Genomic DNA, 13,171 nt, shown 5'->3' on the forward strand with positions numbered 1-13,171 from the left:
ATTCCCCGCTGTTACCGATCCTCCCGCTGCATCACAGGAGCAGGCCATGCTGCAGGATGCCCCGGTGGTCGACCACTCTGTGCGGCCGGCTTCAGACGCCCCCAGTCCGGATGTCTCCGCGCATGTGGACCCTCCGCGGACGGAAGTGATGGACGTGGTCTCTGACGTGACGCCCGAGACGGGAGCGGACTCCGAAACACCTAGTGCGGGACAGTCTCAACCTTCAGACGCGGAGGAAGCCCATACTTCTCGGCACCAACAAAAGAAGCGCAAGAAACAACGTATCGCTCCCCCAGATGCTGGCGAAGAAGCTCGCCCATATCGTGAAAAAGCCACACGGATTGCGCAAACGCAGCGCGGCACTCCGGCGACGTGTTCTGCGACAGACCGGGCCCCTACGCAGCGAGAGGCCAGCCCCCCTGGTCGCGGTGGCGTTGACGCCTGCAGTGCGACCCCTATGGATGTGAGTACGACGCGACCCCTTGAACCATGTGATGAGCCGGATCGCAACCTTCCGAACTTGCTCCGCCCCGCCCCTGTGCATAATGAAGTAAATTGGGCTGATGATGTTGAGCTTGACGCTCAGGATTCCGGACCGACGGATAAACCACTGGCCGTGGACGACACCCATGGTACCATGGGTAACGCATTCCGACCAGGATCAAGTGAGCCGATCGACGGCTCGGAGAAAGCACAGCGAACCTAAAAGCAGAAGGTGCCGCGGCGATGTGTCCAATGAACCCTCAACAGGCGTATCGCATAGCGACAATCAACATTAATAAAATCAGCAGTGCTCGTAAACTGCAGCTTCTCAGTGACATGTTACGAGCGGCGGAAGTCGATATCGCCCTGTTACAGGAGGTCAGGGAGTCGGATCTCCAGTCCTTGCGCACATATACCGCTCATGTCCATCCTGGTACCGCACACGAATTGGGCACTGCCATTTTAACCAAAGAGGGTCTCGAAGTTACGGACGTCGCTTTTCTACCTTCGGCGAGAGGTACAGCGCTTACGCTCGCTGGCGTCCGCATCATTAATGTCTACGCTCCATCTGGCTCAAGTAATAGAGGCGCCCGCTCGGAATTCTATAGGACTGACATAATGCCCCTGTTCGCGGGCAGGTATGATCACGTCGTTTTCGGAGGTGACTTCAACTGCGTGCTGTCACCCCGCGACCAGACGCCGAACTACAACACATGCCCGGAGCTCTCTGCCATTATACGTGACATGGCCTTGCTGGACACATGGACCTGCCTTCATGGAGACGCGCCGGGGTTCACGTACTTCACGGCTACGTCAGCGAGCCGCCTGGACCGCATATATACGTCGCGCGGGCTTCGTCTCAGTCTTCAGCAGTCGGAACTCTGGCCGACGATCTTTTCAGATCATTTGGCGTATATCTGCACCATCACTCTGGCGCGCCAGGCAACCTATCGCGGCAGAGGATTGTGGAAATTGAATGTCGCTGTTCTGCAGGATCGTGATTGCCGTGTACAAGTCACCGAAACCTGGACGAACTGCTTACGTCGCACACACGCCTATCAGTCGGTGCTCCTCTGGTGGCTACATTGCGCCAAACCGGCCTTGAGGAGGACACTAATGAACTACTCCCGCGAGAGGATGCAATGGTACAATGCGACGGTGGAATTTTACTTTAGTGTTCTCCGTGACATGTACAACCGTCCCGCACAACGACCGGTTAGTCTTGTGGAAATCAACCGCGTCAAAGCCAAACTGTTGCATCTCATGCGCCACAAGATGGATGGAACCGTCATTCGAGCACGACTGGGATATGAGGTCGCGCACGAACGACCCTCATTGCACCACGTGGTAGGGGAAAAGCGGCAGTATACACGCAAACTCATCACGGCACTTCGGACGGTGGACGGCCGGCGGTTAACCACACAGGCCGAGATCAAAAAAGGGTTCGTGGAGTACTATGCCAGTCTGTACTCGCAGAAGACGCCAGATCGAGAGGCACTTAATGACATACTCACGGCCCTGCCGCGCCGACTCGATCGCGCCACTGTTGATGCACTGCAGGAAGATGTGACAGAAGAGGAAGTGGCGACGGCTTTGGCCAAGGGTTGCAAGAATAAAGCCCCTGGGCCCGATGGACTGCCTATAGAATTCTACAGAGAATTTCAAAGTATCCTCACGCCGATGTTGAGACAGATGTGCCAGGAGCTACTCAATCCTGAGGTGGCAGTCCCTCGCGAATTTACGCAGGGACTAATCATTCCAGTCCCGAAGACATCTTCCGGATACTCTGTGCATCAATTCCGGCCGATAACACTGCTTAACAGTGATTACAAACTCTTTGCACGACTCCTGGCCCTTCGCTTCCGACCGGCCCTTACACTGTTAACGGGAAAAGACCAGACTGGAGTCGGTGACAATCGCGCTATTCATATGGCGTTGTGTGACTACCGTGATCTGATAGCCATCGCAGATGCGTGTAGAATGCAAGGTGCCATGCTTGCTGTCGACTTAGAAAAAGCCTTTGATGCAGTCGGCCATGACTTTCTCAGCGAAACAATGACGGCGATGAGTGTTCCACAACGGCTCATTGCGTCTGTCTTGCGGCTTCTTCATGGATCAGAGTCAATGATCTTAGTAAACGGACTTTTAGCAGGACCCGTACAGATACACTGCTCTGTCAGACAGGGGTGTCCCCTCTCCATGAGCTTGTTTGCCCTCGCGATTGAGCCGCTGTTGGTTCAACTCCACACAACGCTACGGGGCGTCACTATGCGAGAAGATAAATTTGTGTACCGGGCTTACGCGGATGATGTCGTCATCTTAGTACGTTCGAACGCAGAGGTTGATATGGCAATAGCTCTGATTGAGAGATACGGCAAAGCGGCTGGTGCACAGCTCAACAGGCGGAAATCGGGAATTATGCACATTGGACGCGGGTTACCCGCGCAACCAGAAACCCGCATTAAGGTGCTTACAGAGATGAAATGTTTGGGAGTAACGTACACTAAGAATATGCGCCGCACGATCGCTCTCAACTACAAACGCCTCTTGCACAATATCCGCGCCAGTATCCGACTACACACCTTACGGTCCCTCGATGCGCTGCAGAAGGTCGAATTCGTTAACGCCTACCTGGTGTCGAAGATTATATATATAGCGCGAATATTTCCCATGCCGCGGGCGACAGCGGACAGACTCCAGGCAGTCTTCGGCCATTACGTGAACCACGGACATCTCTTTAAAGTAAGTCACGCGACGCTCACTCTCCCGCTGATAGCTGGCGGCCTCGGACTCATCAATGTCTACGTCAAGGCCTTGGCGTTGTTCGTGCGACTGACGCTATGGCATTGGAAACGCGACCATAACCGTCTGATCTCCTTCCTCCTGACGGAAATCGTGCCCCCCAACCTGGACCCGCCGATCGATATTCACCACATCCCAACGGCCTTGTGCCACTGCCGGACTTTTCTGCTGGACTACAGTTACTTGCGGAAGATGCTGCCTATTGACGACCTGCCCGCAGTCCGCAGTGTGTACGGCACCCTCATGTTGCGACAGCGCCGGAACGTGGTCGAAAGCAAATATCCTCGGTACGACTGGACTGCGGTCTGGTGCAATATCCACCCCCCTAACTTACCGACGGCGGCGCGGGCCACATGGTACTATTACGTGAATCGTAAATACCCGACGCAGTCACGTCTGAACCAGATTCATCTCGCGGCGTCGCCGCTTTGCCCGACGTGCCAACTGCACGATACGGACCTCCACCGGCTAGTTTGCGGGGCTGCAAAGGACGTGTGCCAACTGCTTTGTCGCCTATTGGCCTTCATCCAACGCACGGCGCCGCACGCCATTTCAATGATGTCCCTACTCTGCCCTGATGATAACCCGTACCCGCGAACGAAGAGACACGCAGTACATTGGTTAATGGGGATAACTGTGTACTACCTATTCAGCACGTCGGAGCATGACGTGGGCGAGTACAGATCATTCTTGGAGACCCAACACTGGATACTGAAGCGAACACAGACATACCGCAAACATTATGCCCATTTTCTTATGAAGGTGTTTGAAGACTTTCTGGCGAACCGTTGACGATAGGCATGAGCAGTTAGTCTATATATCGCTGTATGGCGATGCTGGTATCTACACAGGTAACAATTGTGTAACGATACACGAAGAATCCATGCATCAATTAAAAAAAAAAAAAAAAAAAAAAAAAAACCTCTCCGAATTCACCGGTTATAAATTAGCATCGAGAAGACGGCCTAGCGTCCGGAAAGTCTATCTCCCTACTGTCCCCAGCGGACATGCGTTCCGGAAGGGAACTATATGATTTTGGCCCAGGAGGGGCTTCTTCATTTTCATGTTGTAATGTATAAAAAAAAAAAAAAAAAAAGTGGTTAAGGCTTCTTAAAAAGAAAGTTGGTAGAGCGGTGGAAAAAAAAACAAAAAAAAAAAAAAAACAAAAAGTGGCTAGGATACCTGGCTCTCACCCAGGAGGCCCGGGTTCGATTCCCGGTACCGGAATCGCGCGTTTTTGTTGCTCCTCTTATGCGACTTGTCTCGACTTTGCTACGCTGACGCGTGCAGAAAGCTACGTTAAGTATGATTCACGGCAACACCTGACGGCGAGAGAGATGAAGCGTCTATCCACTTGTTATCCAGCCACATACCTGTAGTCAAGAGGCTTGGGGGACTGCAAGACATTGCCACGGAGGTGAATGCAGCTAACCACTGTAGTTAGTGTCCTGACAGCGCAGGCACGTTCATTTGCTCGTATACATGTGATGGAGACCGTGTCTCACACTGCTGTGGCGTACACCTTGGCCTAGGCTCTGCTGTGTATCGCCACTTGCATTACAGGCAGCTGCTTTCGCGGGCGCGTCCGTGGCCGTGATCGTCTAGTGGTTAGGACATTGCGTTGTGGCCGCAATAACCCAGGTTCGAATCCTGGTCACGGCAATTTTGAAAGTTTTGCCTTGCTGCCGTTGCAATGACGAGTACTCGAAATGACAGTACTCTCTTGACTTTTTCGGTCGTGTTCCGCAGGCCGCAGTTTGCCCTACCACTTCATCCCCAACACGTAATGTCGCCTCCCAGAGCGCAGACGTCCGCTGCTCTCTGTAGTCGAAAAGGGCAGTTGTTTGAAGTGCGATGGATGAGCAGCCAGTCCCAGCAGAACAGGAAGCTGTGGCGTGCACTGTTTGTACAAATGCTAGGAACACTTGGCGCACCAAGCAGCGCATGTAGCGTGGCCGAGTGCTTTAAGGCGCTGGTTTCAGGCACCAGTCTCTCTGTAGGCGCGGTTTCGAGTCCCGAAGCTGCCGGGGGCTTTGCTGTGATCGCGTTAACCTGCCGCTTTTTCTTCAAGTGTAACCTCCTTGAGCTCACATATGTTTGATACATGGAGCACTCTAGCTCCGCCTGACAGTTACAGCTACGATACTTTAGTGGTTACGGAAAGCCCAGGTTCGAAACCTGGTCACGGCACTGGAAGAACGTAAAGTACCTAGCGACTGGAAGAAAGCGCAGGTCGTTCCCATTTTCAAGAAGGGTCATAAATCAGATGCGAATAATTATAGGCCTATTTCGCTTACGTCAATCTGTTGTAGAATAATGGAACATGTTTTGTGTTCTCGTATTATGACGTTCTTAGATAATACAAATCTCCTTCATCATAACCAACATGGATTCCGCAAACAGAGATCATGTGAAACTCAGCTCGCCCTATTTGCCCAAGAAATTCACAGTGCCGTAGACACTGGCGAGCAGATTGATGCCGTATTCCTGGACTTCAGGAAGGCATTTGATACGGTTCCGCACTTACGTTTAGTGAAAAAAATACGAGCTTACGGAATATCGGACCAGGTTTGTGATTGGATTCAGGATTTCCTAGAAGAAAGAACACAACATGTCATTCTTAACGGTTCAAAATCTGCAGATGTAGAGGTAATTTCGGGAGTACCGCAGGGAAGCGTGATAGGACCTTTATTGTTTACAATATACATAAATGACTTAGTTGACAACATCGGTAGCTCCGTGAGGCTATTTGCAGATGACACGGTTGTCTACAAGAAAGTAGCAACATCAGAAGACTCGTACGTACTCCAGGAGGACCTGCAGAGGATTAATGCATGGTGCGACAGCTGGCAGCTTTCCCTAAACGTAGATAAATGTAATATAATGCGCATACATAGGGGCAGAAATCCATTCCAGTACGATTATGCCATAGGTGGTAAATCATTGGAAGCGGTAACGACCGTAAAATACTTAGGAGTTACTATCCGGAGCGATCTGAAGTGGAATGATCACATAAAACAAATAGTGGGAAAAGCAGGCGCCAGGTTGAGATTCATAGGAAGAATTCTAAGAAAATGTGACTCATCGACGAAAGAAGTAGCTTACAAAACGCTTGTTCGTCCGATTCTTGAGTATTGCTCATCAGTATGGGACCCTTACCAGGTTGGATTAATAGAAGAGATAGACATGATCCAGCGAAAAGCAGCGCGATTCGTCATGGGGACATTTAGTCAGCGCGAGAGCGTTACGGAGATGCTGAACAAGCTCCAGTGGCGGACACTTCAAGAAAGGCGTTACGCAATACGGAGAGGTTTATTATCGAAATTACGAGAGAGCACATTCCGGGAAGAGATGGGCAACATATTACTACCGCCCACATATATCTCGCGTAATGATCACAACGAAAAGATCCGAGAAATTAGAGCAAATACGGAGACTTACAAGCAGTCGTTCTTCCCACGCGCAATTCGTGAATGGAACAGGGAAGGGGGGATCAGATAGTGGTACAATAAGTACCCTCCGCCACACACCGTAAGGTGGCTCGCGGAGTATAGATGTAGATGTAGATGTAAAACGTCTCTTGACGCTGTCTCCTTAACTGCGACAGCTACAGACAAGTGGCGTCGCTGCCATACGGCGGGCACGGCTTTTTCTTGCTGTGGATGGCCTAAAGAGACGCTTCCAGTGGGAGAGCAGTGGAAATACATGGCACGGCGATTGCCAAGATACTTCCATTTCGAAGTGATCTTTGTAGTACAAAGGAAACGTTTTGCGGCTGCTGCTCCAACGGTAACGTGGCCGAGTATTCTGGCTCTAGCTGCCGACGCGTACGGACGTGCCGCCGTTTGCTGCGCGTAGTCAGTGCTTCGCCAGTGTTTACATTTGCGTTTCGGTGTCCTTGTTTTTTGTGATTTTTCTTCGTGTGTAACTTGTGATTATTCTGCCTACTGTGTTCTGTTGTGTGTTTTCTACCGACGTTCATTTATCGTTTGTGGAGTTTTCGGTAATTACCGGAATCTCCCCTTGATTTCTGCATACCATGGCTACAACTGTGAGGAAGAATACGCTGGTTTTTGCGTTCGCCAAGGACACACGACGTGTTCAGCCGACTGCTCTGGAAATTCATGATTGGCTTGATCAGGTACTTGGCATTAATTCTGATATGGTGCATACCACTCAGCTAGACACTGACAACTACTGTGTTTTCGTAAAATTTTTGAGCCCCGTTTCGGTAGATAAGATTATTGGAAAATTCGGGTATCATGTAGAATTTTTGCATAGAGACGGCACTACAAGTAAAGTAGCTATTAGGAGAGCTGATGCTCTTTATAGATCTGTGCGGGTGTTAAATTTGCCTATCGAGATAGATAATGAGAAAATCAAGGTTGCCCTGTCTCAATATGGTGAGGTTAAGGATATAGTTAACGAACGGTGGTCGAAGCAATTTAAAATTCAGAGCTTCAATGGTATTCGTTCGGTAGAGATGGAAGTAAAGTCGAATATCCCATCTCATATAACTGTTGACGGGCATAAAGCCCACGTGATTTATACTGGTCAAACCCCTACGTGCCATATATGCAATGAATCGGGTCATTTAAGGCAGGACTGTCCTCGTTGTGTTTTTGTACTAAAAACGAATTTAGTCCAACGGCGCAAGATGACCTTGAGCGAAGTTTTGGCAACTGATAATATAGCCAAACAGGGTGCGGGTTCGGATCCTGTACCTAATTCTGGAAATATTGCTGTTGATGGTAGTGATTTTCCACCCCTGGTACCACGCTTGAATTGTGATTCTTCAGGCCGAGAGTTGGACGTACTAAATAAGAAACGACCACTTGAACATACAGATGATCATTCCGATGATGAAACCTCCCGACAATCTCCTGCTGTACGTAAACAGAAAGCTAGCGATGAAACTCTGCCTGTGCCCCAAGACGAAATGCAAGTGGATTTAATCACAGTTTCTGATACGTCTCGCTCATTGCCAGAAAATGAAACGGCCGCTGCCGATAGCGATAAAGTAGAAGTCCCCGAGGCAGTGACAACTTGCCCAGCTGTAAACAGCGATAATCAGCTGTTTACAGACGGGAAGTTCGCGGAAGCGGTAGAACAACAACACCGCGACACCGCAACAGCACAACAACCGGCATCAGAGTGTAAACAAGAGGAAGTGTTTACTCCTGAACCGGAAAATAAGCAAACACCGTCGCAAGCATCACAACAAACGGAGGTAGCATGTAAACAGCAGGCAGTGTTTACAAACCAGATCTCTCGAGACACTGTTGCTGAAGCGGCCACGCCGAGTGCTGCCACAAAAAAATCAGGTCAGAGTTTTCAGGGCGTCCACCGCCGTACGCTCAAACCACAACCGAATCTTACTGTTTCACGCACCCAACCCAAACAAAAAGCCGACAAGTCAGATGTAAAATCGCAGAAAAATATACGATATGACATTGTCAGAGAAGGTGCTCCAGATGAGCCTCCTGATACATTCAATGTCGAACAGCCCCTCAGTACTAAGGTACGGGATGACAATGGAAGACAAGCTAACGTTTAGCAACCGTGTTACGAGGAATAATGAAGAATTCTAAACGACTGTAGTTCTAAAACGGATTTCTGCATACCAAAAGTATAACAGTTTTTGACCAAGGTTGTAGGTGGCCAATAGCCAGTTACAGATGCAAGCATACACTATCACAACGATAAATATAAATAAAATTCGAACCTCATTAAAGCTAGCTGCTCTCAAGGAATTTTTGTATGACTCTGGAACCGATATCGCGTTGCTACAGGAGGTTGTAACGACGTCTCTTGCAATCCCAGGATACACCGCCATTGTAAACGTATCTTGTGAAACACATACAGGAACAGCGTTTCTGCTCAGGGACGGAATTCCCGTGTCTCAAGTAGAGCGTTTGGAATCTGGAAGGGCCATTAGTATAAACGTTTTAGGTACCACTTTGATTAACTTATATGCGCCCTCAGGAAATAGTAATAGACAGGACAGGGCAGCATTTTATAAAGAGGAAATTATATATTTATTACGTCGAAACCCAAACAGTTTTATAATGGGCGGTGATTTTAACTGTGTGTTAAATCGTAAGGATCAACAACCACACTTTAACGGTTCGTTGGAACTTAAACGCCTAGTAACCGACTTAAAACTTAAGGACGCATGGGAACTCAAATATCCAACGAATGTTGAATATACGTATATAACACAGACTTCGCGCAGTAGAATAGACAGAATTTATGTTTCCCAAAACTTAGAACGATGTCTACTTAATACAGAAATCGTACCTGTTTATTTTAGTGACCACTGCAGTATGAAGGCGTGCATTAATTTAGCTCCACAGCCGATTAAGATTTTTAGGAACCAGTGGCATCTAAATGTCTCTCTCTTAAAAGAGCAAGATTTGGCAGACGCAGTATCAGAAGCGTGGACCTTATGTCTGCGATCGATCGACAGGCACCCCACAGTATTAGATTGGTGGATTAAGGTTGCAAAACCGAGACTGAGAAAAGTGTGTATCCGATACAGCAGAGAAAGAGCGCGGGAGTTAAAAAACAGTATGGAATTTTATTACAGATTGTTGCGGGACCTCTATGAACAGGCAAACGTGTCAACCATTAGATTACGCGACATCAAACACACCAAAGCGAAATTACTCGCCTTTAAAAGACAGCAGATGGAAGGCTTAAAACTGAAGTCAAAGGCGAAGTCGGTGGTAGATGATGAAACAACATCTTTATATCATCTGCTTCGGCATGCAAAGAATAGGCGACGAACTGTCATTAGTGAAATTAAAACATCCAATGGGACAACACTAACGTCTCAGAAGGAGATTCTCAATGCAGTATACCAATACTACCACGCATTATATTCTTCCAGCCCACCTCATGAGGGGTCTCTGCACGAGGTTCTCAGTGTTTTATCCCCACAATTGACGAGTTCTGAAAACGACGAAATCCTTTCTGAAGTCAGTAACGAAGAGGTTCGTGAGATAATAACCAAGTCCCCGTTAAATAAATCTGCTGGACCCGACGGACTGCCTGTAGAATTTTACTTACAATTCTGGTTTTTAATTGGTGACACTTTTACATGCATTGTCAATGAGATTTTTAACGAGCAGACGGTACCTGAAGATTTTAAAGATAGCAAAATTGTACTTATACCGAAAAACAAAGGAACGAAAAGTTTAAACAATTACCGCCCTATTTCACTTTTAAACTCTGACTACAAAATAGTATGCAGGATTTTAAAAAAGAGACTTTCCCCTCTGACTGACAAATTAATTAGTCAACATCAGTCATGTGCAGCAAATAGAAGTATTTTTAATACAATTTCTGAATATAGAGACATCATCGCCTTAGCATCAGTTTCCAATATCAAATGTGCTCTACTCTTTATAGATTTTAATAAGGCCTTCGACTCGGTGAATCACTGTTTCCTGTTTGAGGTACTGACAAAAATGGGTTTCGTCCACAAAACTGTTAATGTTTTAAAAAACATTGCTACTGGTCTGCACGCTAAATTAGCCGTCAACTGTCAGCTGTCGCGGCAAATTCCAATAAACCGCGGCATTCCACAGGGAAGTCCCTTATCTATGTTTTTGTTTGTTGTGTCGTTAGAGCCCTTTTTACGAAGTGTTCATGAAAGGTTAAAGGGCATAACTATAACTGGTAGGAAAACTGTAGTGCGAGCCTATGCTGACGATGTTGGTGTCGTCATAAGAGGGCAAGATGATGTAATTCGACTAGGGGTAATTCTTCAAACTTACTGCCGCGCATCGGGTGCGACAAAGAACGACAATAAAAGTACAATCTTGGGAATGCGGGGTCTTGACCGGATACACATCGATTGGGCGAAGTCAGTTACCACCCACAAAACCCTGGGGACAATCCTGACGGCATGTCCCATGAGGATGACGGCCCTCAACTGGAAGGAGGTTTCCACAAAGATTCAAGGCGGCCTCATTGAGAACACACAACGACTTATGAACCAGGTTCAGAGGGTCAAGTTCATTAACTTATGCATTCTCTCAAAGGCATTCTATATGGCACAAGTTTTTCCCTTGCCGAAGTTGATAGCTCAGAAAATAATGTCGAGAGTGGCAAATTTCTTATGGAAGGGGGAAATCTACAGGGTTAACCTAAAAACTGCGACCTTACATCCTAGAAATGGAGGCCTCGGACTGGTGGACATACGTAATAAAGCTTCTGCGCTTTTCATAAAACGGTCTTTAAGCATATTTCACGCCAACCCAGGCAGTATTACTACACAATTGTTTCAATGTGTCCAACCAGAAAGCCTTCAGCCACCGGCAGACGTACAAAAGATTAATCCCCGACTGCGATACATTAGAATCTTGTACACAGAACTGAGCTATGTTAGCGAGAAACTCAGAACTTCACTGCACATTGCAGCCCGAGATATCATGGGAGAAAGACAACAATACGAAGGCAAAAATAAAATTGCCACGAAATATATGAATTACAACTGGGATGCAATTTGGGAGAATATTAGTTTTAACGGGCTCACTTCACATGTGGTAACGGCATGGTACAAAGCCGTCAATGATATTGTCAGCACCAACGAACGGCTTTATAAAATTGGGAAAGCTGAAACCCCCTTATGTCGGACATGTAAACTGGTTGACACCGTGATTCATAGATTCACGTGTGGTGGAAATTTCAACAACTGGATTTGGCTCAGGAAAAGTCTTGCACTACTGCAACGAACGTCACCCAATTCTATTACTCCTATGATGCTTCTCAGACCTGAAATTAAGTATTACCCCAAAACCAAAAATAATGCAATACACTGGTTAATGGGACAGTTTGTCCATTACATTCTCAATAAAATAGGTGGTGACGATGAAACGGAATTCAAGCTTTTTCTGAAAATGGAGTACAGTAAAGTTAAGCACTATGCAGACCACAGGAAAATGTATGGAAACATGTTGATCATTTTATTCGAAAGAATAGGTGTTGGTTAAAAAAGCACAGTCCAACGATAAAGTTACTATTTTAGGGGTACTGCAGGTATGAAGTATGAGATCTATGTTCAAGATGAAGGAAATGCCTCTTCTTTTATCCATTTCTGTTATGTCGGTCCCCCCAATATGTGTCTCATAAACGCTGGAGGTATATTGAGGTAAAATAACATATTTCCTACTCGAATGACTGTTGAATGTTCACTCGAATGACAGCCTTCCCATGAGATCTCCACCCAGACGTCGTACAAACAGTGATCCGCACCATAATAAAAAGAGCAGGCAAAGACCACACACGACTACAACCGCTTTTCTATAACATGTAAAATGTACTGAAGGAGCCATTCGGAGGGAGTAATGGCGGGGGCATCGTGGCCAGGCCTCGAGTTCTTTGACCCCTGCCCTCTTTGTCCCCGTCATGCGCCTACTGATGGCTTCCAAAAAGACACAAAAACAAAACAAGCGGTCTCTGGCAAAAAACGGGATAAAATTAAATAAAAAAAAAAAAAAAAAAAAGTGGCTAGGATACCTGCCTTTCACCCAGGAGGCCCGGGTTCGATTCCCGGCACCGGTAAAAAAAAAAAAAAAAAAAAATGGAAAAAAAAAAGGTAGTATAGTGGTTAGTATCCCCGCCTGTCACGAGGGAGACCGGGGTTCGATTCCCCGCCGGGGAGATGCGAAAAAAAAAAAAAAAAAAAAAAAAAGTGGTTAAGGCGTCTGACTCGAAATCAGATTCCCTCTGGGAGCGTAGGTTCGAATCCTACCGGCTGCGTGCGATTTTGCGTACAGAGGAGCAAATATTTTCGCACACATGTGACATGCGTGGGCGAATGCGGGTGCAAACCAGTGACGCCATTTAAAAAAAAAAAAAAAAGCGGTCTAAGGCGCTG

The 13,171-nt window shown here is 47.3% G+C and overlaps 1 non-coding gene across 1 annotated transcript; it reads left to right on the plus strand.

Moving 5' to 3' along the window:
* Positions 1-4,875: 4,875 nt before the first annotated feature.
* On the plus strand, positions 4,876-4,947 carry Trnah-gug. The gene has a single exon. It is a non-coding gene; the product is annotated as a tRNA-His (tRNA).
* The last annotated feature ends 8,224 nt before the right edge of the window (positions 4,948-13,171 follow it).

This window comes from Schistocerca americana, chromosome 1 (genome assembly GCF_021461395.2).
Source record: "Schistocerca americana isolate TAMUIC-IGC-003095 chromosome 1, iqSchAmer2.1, whole genome shotgun sequence".
NCBI classification, from domain to species: Eukaryota; Metazoa; Arthropoda; class Insecta; order Orthoptera; family Acrididae; genus Schistocerca; species Schistocerca americana.